Source organism: Tachypleus tridentatus, chromosome 10, assembly GCF_004210375.1.
Source record: "Tachypleus tridentatus isolate NWPU-2018 chromosome 10, ASM421037v1, whole genome shotgun sequence".
NCBI classification, from domain to species: domain Eukaryota; kingdom Metazoa; phylum Arthropoda; class Merostomata; order Xiphosura; family Limulidae; genus Tachypleus; species Tachypleus tridentatus.
The window spans coordinates 10,226,155-10,237,286 of NC_134834.1; the positions used below are offsets into that span (position 1 = coordinate 10,226,155).

General features: G+C 33.8%; 1 protein-coding gene across 3 annotated transcripts in view; it reads left to right on the forward strand.

The window, feature by feature from the left end:
* Window positions 1-4,912, forward strand: part of LOC143228733 (formin-binding protein 1 homolog) — a 46,754-nt gene extending 41,842 nt beyond the window's left edge. For 2 of the 3 annotated variants that reach the window (XM_076460024.1, XM_076460025.1), the window contains exon 15: window positions 193-4,912. The gene's annotated coding sequence lies outside the window, so the exon portion shown is untranslated. The remainder of the gene's footprint in view (window positions 1-192) is intronic. The other variant, XM_076460026.1, reaches the window with a different exon arrangement.
* Window positions 4,913-11,132: the final 6,220 nt, after the last annotated feature.

The following is an 11,132-nucleotide window of genomic DNA, read 5'->3' on the forward strand; positions in this document are numbered from 1 at the left end:
AAAGGTCTTTAAAACAAATTAGAGTTCATTTTAAATTGTATAAATTTTTAAGGTTTTGTTTTTGGAAATGTTTAAAGCTTTTTTAATTTCAAATTTTGGTGATGCAGAACATTTTAGTATCTTGGTTTTAAAAACAAAATATTAAAATATTGGTTGTGTTCATTACTTTTTTGTTATATTTTTTAAATCCAGGTTCTTTGTGAGTTTTATTTTGCAACCAAACTGACAGTCTGTTGCTCAGCACAAAGTTGATGAACTTATCTCCAGACCTGGAAGTTTCTTTGCAACTTAGGAGCTTCATCCTTCTAACCAATTAATCTGCTCCCAAAGTGAATCTGTGTGTGATTTTATCAACCAAACCACAAGTGGTCCAGTGTTTCCATAGAGAAGTAATGTGTATTCAGCTTACTGTTGAAAGTGAAGGTGTTGCTAACGTGAACTGTTTTTTGTCAACTTGTTTTTATAGACAGCGATCAAAAGAGACTCATGTTATGCAGCTGATTACAGAATAAACGTGAGGAGATAGCTTGATAAAAGATAATAAAGAATAAACTTGCATATCTAAATTAGCACTTGGTTGTTCAGTTTGTGTGACATTTTGAGCAGACAATCTTTCTGAGCCTAATTCCATTGTAACACGCTTTTATTGTTTGAAATGTCACATAAACTAGGAAAACAAATTTCTTGTCAATGTATTCTTTATTATAATTTATCGACACGAGAAAATTGAATGCATACTACGGTAAGTAATTTGTGAAAATTTAATCCAATTCTTCACACCATGATTTTATTTATGCTGCTTAGTTAAAGGTGAGATGATTGTATACAAACTCTGGAAAATGTATGTTTCCACTATTTTCAAATGTTATATAATCTCATACTGATTAGTAATAAGAAGATTGTTTGGAATGGTTTATAATATTGTGTTGATCAAATACTTAAAACCAACGAATCTTTTATTGGGGGGGGTCTTTGTCAAAACAGCAGTGTACAAAAGGAACACTTAGGATATGAACAAATGTTGAGGTTACTCATCGCAGTCTATTATAGAAATAGAAAGAAAAATTAACATAATTCTTTTCCATTTTGAAGAAAACTGCTGAAAGATTGTAAACAGAGATAATTATAAGTTTTATATTTTAGGCCATACTTTCCTGGGGTATCAAAGATGAGCTGAACTGTGAAGTTTGGCTAGAATCATCAACTTATTGTTGTTTTTAGTTACAAGCTGTAGCTTGTAATAGAGCAGTAATCAGTAAGTGTGCTATTAATGTTAACTTATTGTTGTAGGCCGTCATTTACAGATGTGTTTTAGTAGTACAGAAATTCTATTATGAAACTGTATTTTCTTTAAACTTATTGGATACAGTAATACACTAGTTTGTTTGGCTAAAAGAAATATTTGAAGTTGCAGCAAATGGTTTAGGAATATTTTTGTACAGTATATTATCTCAGTTGATTAAAATGGTTAATTGGTAGAGTTATACAAGACAGTTTGTATGTCTCCAACAATTCTTAACCCTGAATCTTTGATGGTTATTTTCAGTCATAACAAGGTGGAACTGGTTTAGAAATATGTGGTGTAAGAAGTAGCTCATTGATACTGATTATATATAACTAATGTTAACTGGTTGTGAGAGAAACATAGAAAATTATATAATTGAATTTTGATTGAACAAGAGATATGCACGAGATGCTTTGTATTCATGTCTTGTGTTCACAAAGGGGAAAAGCTAAAGAATAATTTGTTTAAAAACCTTATGTGAGAGAACTTGTGTTACGATATTATCTTAGTGAGACTTCGAGGTTCAATGTGAGAGGACTTGTGTTACGATATTATCTTAGTGAGACTTCGAGGTTCAATGTGAGAGGACTTGTGTTACGATATTATCTTAGTGAGACTTCGAGGTTCAATGTGAGAGGACTTGTGTTACGATATTATCTTAGTGAGACTTCGAGGTTCAATGTGAGAGGACTTGTTACGATATTATCTTAGTGAGACTTTGAGGTTCAATGTGAGAGGACTTGTGTTACGATATTATCTTAGTGAGACTTTGAGGTTCAATGTGAGAGGACTTGTGTTACAATATTATCTTAGTGAGACTTCGAGGTTCAATGTGAGAGGACTAGTGTTACAATATTATCTTAGTGAGACTTCGAGGTTCAATGTGAGAGGACTAGTGTTACGATATTATCTTAGTGAGACTTCGAGGTTCAATGAGATATTTCTTAAACTGCTCCTTTTGTAAAATAGTAGCTGTGGTGTATTGTGGGATAGCTCTGGGTTTGTTAAAGCTGTTCAAACTTGTTGAAGATCTGTCTCCTTTAGTTATATTTTAACACTACAGCTGTTCTTGTTCTGCTGCTATTTGAAGGCATGCGTTTTGAAGTGCAGTATTAGTTACAGAAATCTTGACAAGATAGAATTTCTGAGAATTAATAGGCCATTCATAAGCTATAACTGTGATGCACTACTGAAGGAAGGACCTTTGTTGTGGTTTTATGTGTGAGAGATTAAGTAGATGTTTCTATTGAAGAGCATGATCTGGAGATAGTGTGCTCACCGATACGTTATTTTAACACGAGCGTTCAGTGCTTGTAAGAATCATCAGACTGAAAAAGAATTGTGATAATAAATACTGTAAATCTGATTTGTTTCAAAATCATTAAGTTTCTAAGCCTAATTTTGTGACAGCTGTAGTAATTTTGTGTAAAAGTATGTTTTTATTATATGAAAGTGAATAACAGAAAAAGTTGATGACTCATGTTCTATACGTTTTAATTACGTCTTTTGTGATTTTAGCTTAGCATATCAAATTTTCATGTAAATGTTGATACAGTTAGTATGATATTGGTGAAAAGGTGCCATTGTAAATGCTCTTCTTGTGAGTATATTTACATTTTAGGAATATTTCTGCATGTTTATATGCAGTGTTTTTAATACATTTCAAATGCTGTGTGATCTGTTAATGAACAAGATAGGTGACATTTATATTTTACCGGAAGTGCTGTATTTACTGCTGTTTTTAAAGTGATCATTGTTTTAGCCAGTATAAGTATTCTTAAAAGACTACAAAATTTCTATAAACAATTCCAGAATGTTTTATTTTTCTTGTGGCTTGTTGTGATGCTACAGTTTTACAAACAAGTTTTTCTGAATCTTTTTATACATAAGATATTTTTGTATAATGTTTTATAATAAATCCTTTGTTTGCTTAAAAATATAAAACTGTTGGAATCAAACAACTACCTAGACTTGTTATGTTGTTTCAGACTACGTAAACATCGCATCTTTAAGGATCAAATAATGTAATGCATGCATGTGGAGGTTACTTGTTTTTAAATTCATGACAGTAGAATCAGAAAACAATTATAATCTTATAAATTGGTAAATATTTTTCAAAATTGCTCAATACTTGGATCCCACAAGGCAATGTATGAAACTAGATTTGCTTGTAGGGTAAAGAGTGGAAGTGGTTGTCTCACAACTTGGTAATTTTCTTGTCAGTACATATAATTTTTAATCTCTATTTTTAGATGCAATATGTTCTGCTTATAAAACATGTTAATCTTTATACTGAGGTGCCAGTGTAATTAAAGCTAATATTAAACCACATAGTTTGTGTAGGTTTATTTAAAAGAAGCTATTAGCACCTATTTTACAATTTTTTTATCGATTTTTATATTGGATCATACTTTTATATAACAAAATTTCTTGGATTTTATTTACCTGAATGTGTTTGTTTATAGGTTTTGATGTCTCCTTTTGATTTATTTAACAAAATATGGCACTTATTTTAAATTTTCCTCTCTGTTTTGTTTTTTAATTTTGCACAAAGCTACTAGAGGGATATCTGCGTCTTTACATATGTTTTTTTATGAAATTCATACATATCTGTTCATTGTAGAGAAGTTTGTTGTTAACTTGCTTCAGAAGTTTTTACATTTTCATCAAGATTACAGATTTCAAAATGATGACAGTATTTTGAAGTAAACATATTATAATTATACAATATTTTAACACATTGGGATGGACTTTTAACACTGTACCAAAAATTAAATAAAACTCGGATTGTTAGACCTTGGGATAACAGTATTATTTACTGTACTGCTAAAATAGAGAAACTATGAAAACTAACATTTTGTGTCAGTTTAAGTTGGTTTTATTTCAAAATGAACAAGACAAAATATTAAGTATTGATTTTGCATTTCCTTGTTTTCTAGTTGCTAGTAACGTCCAACTGTCATCCTTATTTAGCTAAAATGTTAATTAACTGCTTAGCTGTGAAAGATTTAGGGTGCTTTAATTTCCATAAGACTGAGGTTCAGTTAACTCAGTATTTTGAATGTTATTTTAACCAGTTGTCCTCTGCTGATACAGCAGTGAGTCTGCAGATTTACAACACTTAAGTCAGGGGTTTGATTTCTCTCGTTAGACTCAGCAGATAGCCCGATGGGGCTTTACTACAAGAAAACACATTCAACCACTCGTGTATTTTTACTTTAAACTACAGTGGATAGAGATAATTCACTGTGAACTGTAGGTGATACAATAAACACTGGCCATTGCTGTAAACTGTGATTAGTGGACATTTACTGTTGTTGTAAGCTGTAGGGAATATGGTAGATATTTTATTGTGTAGGATGCATGGTAAGAGGCAGTTTTTTTTTCTCTTTCAACTACATTACCAACTGTATTTCAACATCATGATGGACATTTGTATCTGATTTGCAGGACATATTTTACACTTGTGTTTGTGTTATGATTATGGTGGGTTTTGTTTAACTGAGAAACTTGTTTTACTTCTAGTTGGTTTTGTCATTGTAAACTCTGATTAGATAACCTACACAGAAATCTTGAAATAATGAGAATTTTTTTTCTCACTCAACAGGAAGTATATTTCAGCTCTGTTTTTTATCAGTTTTTTTTAGTTTAAGTATTATGTAGCACAACTACACTAACATCTGGTCTTTTATCGCATCTCAAACATTGTTTTATCTTATATTTGTTTGAAATTAAATATTACAAACACAGTAACAAAAAATTCTTTATTAATTTTGACTATTAAAAACCTAAGTCTTTTGTTTTATTTTAGCTTGACACTGGTATTCAGATTAACGATACTGATAGAATTATGGTAATGAATTTTCATAATTAATTTTAACTTTGCTTTTAAGCCTAGATTTTATAGGAAAAAAATAGACCTTTTCAGAATGATTTTAGTTTGTTAGTTCTGTAGGAAGTCTGTTTTTGGATTTGTACTGAACAGGTAAGGCAGATGTAGTCAAACTTCTTACCTCCCTTCCTGTAGGCCTGCTCTCCAGAGGTAAGTCCGAAACTGTACAATACTAAAAACCATATTTGGATGTTTATGAGAGATGCAGAATGGCCCATTTTGAAGCTTTTTGCTTGAGAAGAAAAACTGCAGGCCTTTAATGATATTAAGTCATTATTTGGCTTTACATATCTTTGCTTTTGAAATTGCTTTTAAATTTAATTAAACAATCGTTAGGAATGATCTAAAGTTTGTAAGGTTTTTTTTTTTCTTCTAGTAACTGAATTTCTACTTAGGTACAAGGTTTTATTATTAGATGTTTTGCAATTTATATTTTCGCTGTCCCCCCGCAGTTACAGCGGTAAGTCTACGGATTTACAACGCTAAAATCAGTGGTTCTATTCCCCTCGGTGGACTCAGCAGATAGCCCGATGTGGTTTTGCTATAAGAAAACACACACACACACACCTTTTCACTATTAAATAAAGCTTCAAAATATTTATTTACGGTTATATTGATAAATTCTTAAGCATCAAAAGGAAAACGTTCGATTTATAAAATTATGAGTACAGTATACGTTAAATACACTAATAATACCACAACTGTGTTAAAGTTGTGTATGTCACTTCTCAGGAATTTTACTCGGATGTTGTAGTGGAGAACTCGAACAAAATTAGATTTAGTTTATCACGTATTTTGAAGTTTGCTGGAAATATAACTTGAATATAGATTTATACGATAGTTTTAGTCAAGTTTTGTTTTTACTAAGCAGTAGTTTTCGATATTGTTAGGACACTTCTAATCTCAACCGGAAAATATACCTTTCTTAAAATTTCGTAATTCTTATCCGAAGTAAAATGTGTAGAAGCATACCTGTTTAGGTGTTATATTCATATTTCGAATATTTTCTACCTTTAATTGGAGAATGTTTTAAAATTAATTTTAAATTTATATAATAAGCCAATTAAATACAACACTTAAATTATGAAAACTGACAGCTCAAGACAGAAATTGCTGACCGTAACAAACAATATGGTGGTATTATTCTTGTAGAGCCCTCTCTGGAATAAAAGTTTTGGTTTTATTCACTATGTGTCTGAAGTTTCTTAATAAAGATTTTTTTTTTCCAAAAAAAAAATCCCTGAGCCTAAGTTTCAGTTGTTTTTCAGTTTGGTGTTATGAAAGTATTATCACCAAACCATTTATTGAAAGATTCTGTAACAAATTTTTCATTAATGTTCTTTTTGTTAATCTATTGTTAAATTAGGCTTAAGTCAAAAGTTACTAGCTGGCCCGACTAGCTCTGTACGTAGTGAAACGCGTCATCAGTAAAACATACGGGGGCACAATGTGATTGATATACATTATACGCTTTCCTTGAAAATTCCTTAGGAAATGAATAATGAATATACTGTTGAATAATAATAGGCCTAATATTGATGTATTATGACAAGTATAATAATCCTACAGTTCAGAGAAGTTCATCATAAATGGAGATACAATTCAGAATGAGACCTTTAAAATAAGGTAAAACGTTCACAACGAATATACTTTCACTAATAGTAAGAGAGATGTGATAAATATGGTAGAATGCTTCATGCGTCAGCGTACGGATGTCCTCGATCAAGTTTTACAATGAGAGATTACAGTGAATTTGTCGCCTCATAGTGGCTCATCAGTATGTCTGCGGACTTGCAACGCTAGAAGCCGGATTTTCGATACCCTTGGTGAGTAGAACACAAATAGCCTATTGTGTATCTTTGTGTTAACTTCAAAGAAATAATGAATTTTAGTTGTGTGCATGCATAAGAACTAAAATTTATAAGTGAACTTTTGCATAAACAGTTTTACACAATGTGGTAAATCACTAAAGTTATTTTATAAAACAGTAATGAATACAAAATGCACAGAAGAGCAAGAAAAATTAATATATTGTGCTAAATCGATTTTAGGGGCTTGTTATTTCCGATCATGTTCTGTATGATGTTCGAGGGTCTTCAAAATAAAACTGGTGAAGTTTCCATTGTAATGGGCTTCGACTTTAGACGTCAAAAGTATCAGGTCATCCCTTAAGTAATGTACGATTGTAGGTTCAGAAAAAGAGAAATGATTTCAAACGCTTTTAATGTTATTTAATCAATAATGTATGTTCCATTATTATTATTAATTACTTCCTGTCAACGATTCACAAACTTCTGACTGTCACTTCTGTAACATTCTTAGGGTTTGGAGGAAAAGAACGTAGAGAGGGTAGTTTTGACATCTTCATGTGTTACAAACTGTTTACCATCAAGATAGTTCTGTAAACTTCAGAATAGATGATAATCAGATGGGACAAGGTCTGAAGAATAATGAAGATGTGGAAGTTTTTCCCAGTCTAGTTCTTCAAATTTTACAGATGTGGTTCTTGCTGTATGGGACCGTGCATCATCCTGGTGTAACACAACACCTTTACGATTGATCAAAGCAGGCATTTTTTCTTTCAGCGCAACATTCAAGCGCTCTAACTGTTGACAATGGAGGTCTGTAATTGTTATATTGAGTGGCAGCAACTCAAAGTGGATCACACCGAACGCTTAACAAGACTTTCCTAGAGTGGAGGTCCATTTTGGTCTGTGCTTTAGCCAGTTTACCTGCACTGAACCATTGTCTGCAGCACTTAACATTTTTGTAATATATTCATTTTTCATCTCCAGTCACTAACCTGTCCAAAACGGGTGAGTGAAGTTCACGAGAAAGCAGAGAAGTGTAAATGTCCACTCTTACTCTGAGGTTGGCTTCTGTAAAATCACGAGGGACCCATTTTCCAAGTTTTGACGCCTTCCTAAGCTGTTGCAGATGACAGTGAACTGTTGAATAGGTTGAATTAAACTTCTGTACTAGTTCTTCAACTGTTACAACACAATCTTCATCAAGTGTAGCCAGCAGCAAGTCATCATTAAACTCAACAGGATGACCTGAACGTGGCGCATCACTTAATCTGTAATCACCTGATCTGAACTTCTGAAACTACCTCCGATATTTTCTTTCATTGAGAGACTCCGAATCGTAAACACTAGGGTGCGTCAGCGGATAAAGGATAAAAATTAAAATGTTCCAATTTTTTTGCTCAGTTGTGCCACTGCATGAGAAAAGAACATAGACAAAGTTTCATTTCAATCGCGAAGTATTTAGGGGTCGCGCATCCCTCGCAAAGTTCACTATTTTCCTTAAATTTACCCTACATTACATTGTTAATGGTAATTAAATTATTTAAAGAAATTATTTAATATTTATTGATTGTACAATTAGCAAAAAACATAAAAACTTGAAAGAAAAATTTATTTCATTGAAGTTTTATCTTGCCTGCCCCCTTCGCATTATGTTCGCCGATGTTCTTCTGCCATCTGAATCATATACTGAAATTGATCTTCGTTCTTGGTGCGGCCCTTTGATGTAAACTGTTGAATTAAAGCTACTCCTCTTTCAGCTGCGTCATTTGTCACAAAAAAGTTTCTTTACTCTGTCCTTTCCTTGTTTGTACTCTTCGGAGGCGCTCCACTCTTTCGGTGGTAATGATAAAAATGCGCTACTAATATCTAGATGGTAGAAAATTTTCTTCGTTGCCGAGGAAAGCTTTCTGGAAACAGCATTGCTTGCAGCATCAACTGTTAAACGTGGATTTGGCCCAGGAGATCCTTTCACGGTATTCATATTTGAGACCATCTTGAGTTTGTCGCTATTCGTTACACCGTCATCAAAGAGCGCAAGCCCAACTGCAACCTCAGATAAATACCATAAATGCCGATTCATTGCCTTTGTACCAACTTCCTTAATCATATGATTTTCATGCAATGCAAGTTTCTTGAGTAGTGTAAGGTCCCTCCGAGCTGCCACGGAAGCATCCTTAGCTGTAAACCATGAGAGCAAGTAATGTTTAGTTATAAAGACACACAAATCGCCAAGTTTGCTGCAGAAATGTGCGTCAAATGAAACACGAGACGAAGCAGGCCGTGGTTGCAGTCTACCAAACTCCTCTTGGAACATCCAAATTTTTAGAGAATATATTGCTCGAGCCATCCATCGTGCACGATGTACAGCACCAGAAGTACGGAAAGAAACTGAAGAACGTCCGTGTGGAAGAGATCCAAGAAAAATGACAGCTAATTCCAAGAGCTCTTTATAATCGTCCCGTGGTTGATGAGATTGAAGGAGATTCTGACAAAATTGAATAATATCATCCTTCCAAGGCTGTATTCGGAGTGGCATTGCTTCTACTGCTGTTATGTACTTAGTTTTATTAATTTCAGGCCAACAATCTCTAAAGTTTAAAAACAAAGTAATATCTGGACTTTTTTGATGTCTCTACCACGAGAGTAGAGAACACAGCGCTCAGAAGAATCTCCAAAATGTGATGTCTACAGGCAAGGTGCAAGGGCTCACGTTCAAGTAACATTTCAATCCTCAGACAGACGCCAGATTTGGATCCTGTATTGGTCGCCGTGGTGTCAAAGCAAAGCGATTTAATTCTGTCTTTTACATTCCATTCTACTAAAACTGATGCGATCTCAGAAGCTACTGAATTTGCATCCCCACTATCAATCTTGGGCACTGAAAGAATCTTCTCTACATCTTCACCTGAAACTAAAATTGCCAAACGTTCGATCTTCTCTCTGCCAACCAAGTCAGGCATCAGCTTACCATCCCAATGTAATGTTAAAGGAACGTTGGGAGAAAAACTTTCCTTCAATTCAGCTGCTAGAAGAGTACGGTTAGTAATTCGTTTCCTCCTTATGGAACTGGGGCTAATGGCAAGATCCTCGATATTATGTCCAATATGAGCTGCAAAAGGAAGCAAAATTTGCGCAGCTTTTCGGTCACTGATCTGGGTTCTGTCTAAAGCCGAAGCTAGCCTTTCACTAATGCTAACTTTTCGTTTGGTTCCGGAAGCACGTTGTTATTTTGTGCGCATTGCGCAACCCCCCTAAATATTAATGTATTGGATTGATTTTTACGCTAGCATATTTTTTTCATTGAATGGAATTAAATTATAAGCGAGCGACTGAGTGTCACAACGTTTTGTTTTTTGACGCACCCTAATAAACACCTTAAATGTTTCGTGTAGTTTCTGCTGCACTGTTGTCTTTTTTAAACTCGTAAAACATTATATGCTTAATGTGTTCCTCAGACACATCCATCTTCATGAGGGTTTATTTGATTAATGATCGGAAAAAGTCCTACTACATATTTTAGTCATTAAAGCCTTCTACAAGACAGAAATGATGACGCACTTTTTTGTATTAAAATTGCGGCCATTACTGTACTTATGAGATGACCTGATATATTGTAAACCATCTGACGTAGGAAAACAACGGTGTCTCAGCTCCAGTTTTAACAATCCCATCAGTCGTCGCATGTGATGATTTGCCAGATAAGCCGGTTTCTTAACTAAGAAAGAACTATTGAGAAATTATACTTCGCAGCAACGCCGCCTACACATATTTGAACAAACAAGTTTGTACTATACTGCATATTCGTAGTTTTCTAGTGTTTTAAAATATTAAAGGGAATTTTTCATTACCTTATGTGTGCTTAATAAGTTCGTAAGTTATCACACACACACATACCAGTTGGAGTACTCTTATCCTGGACAGAAGTTAAATAAATTCATAATTTTGTTTGTTTGGAATTTCGCGCAAAGCTACCCGAGGGCTATCTGCGCTAGCCAACCATAATTTAGCAGTGTAATACTAGAGGGGAGGCAGCTAGTCATTACCACCCACCACCAATTCTGTTACCAACGAATAATGGGATTGATCGTAACATTATAACGCCCACACGGCTGAAAGGGCGAACATGTTTGGTGTGACGGGGATT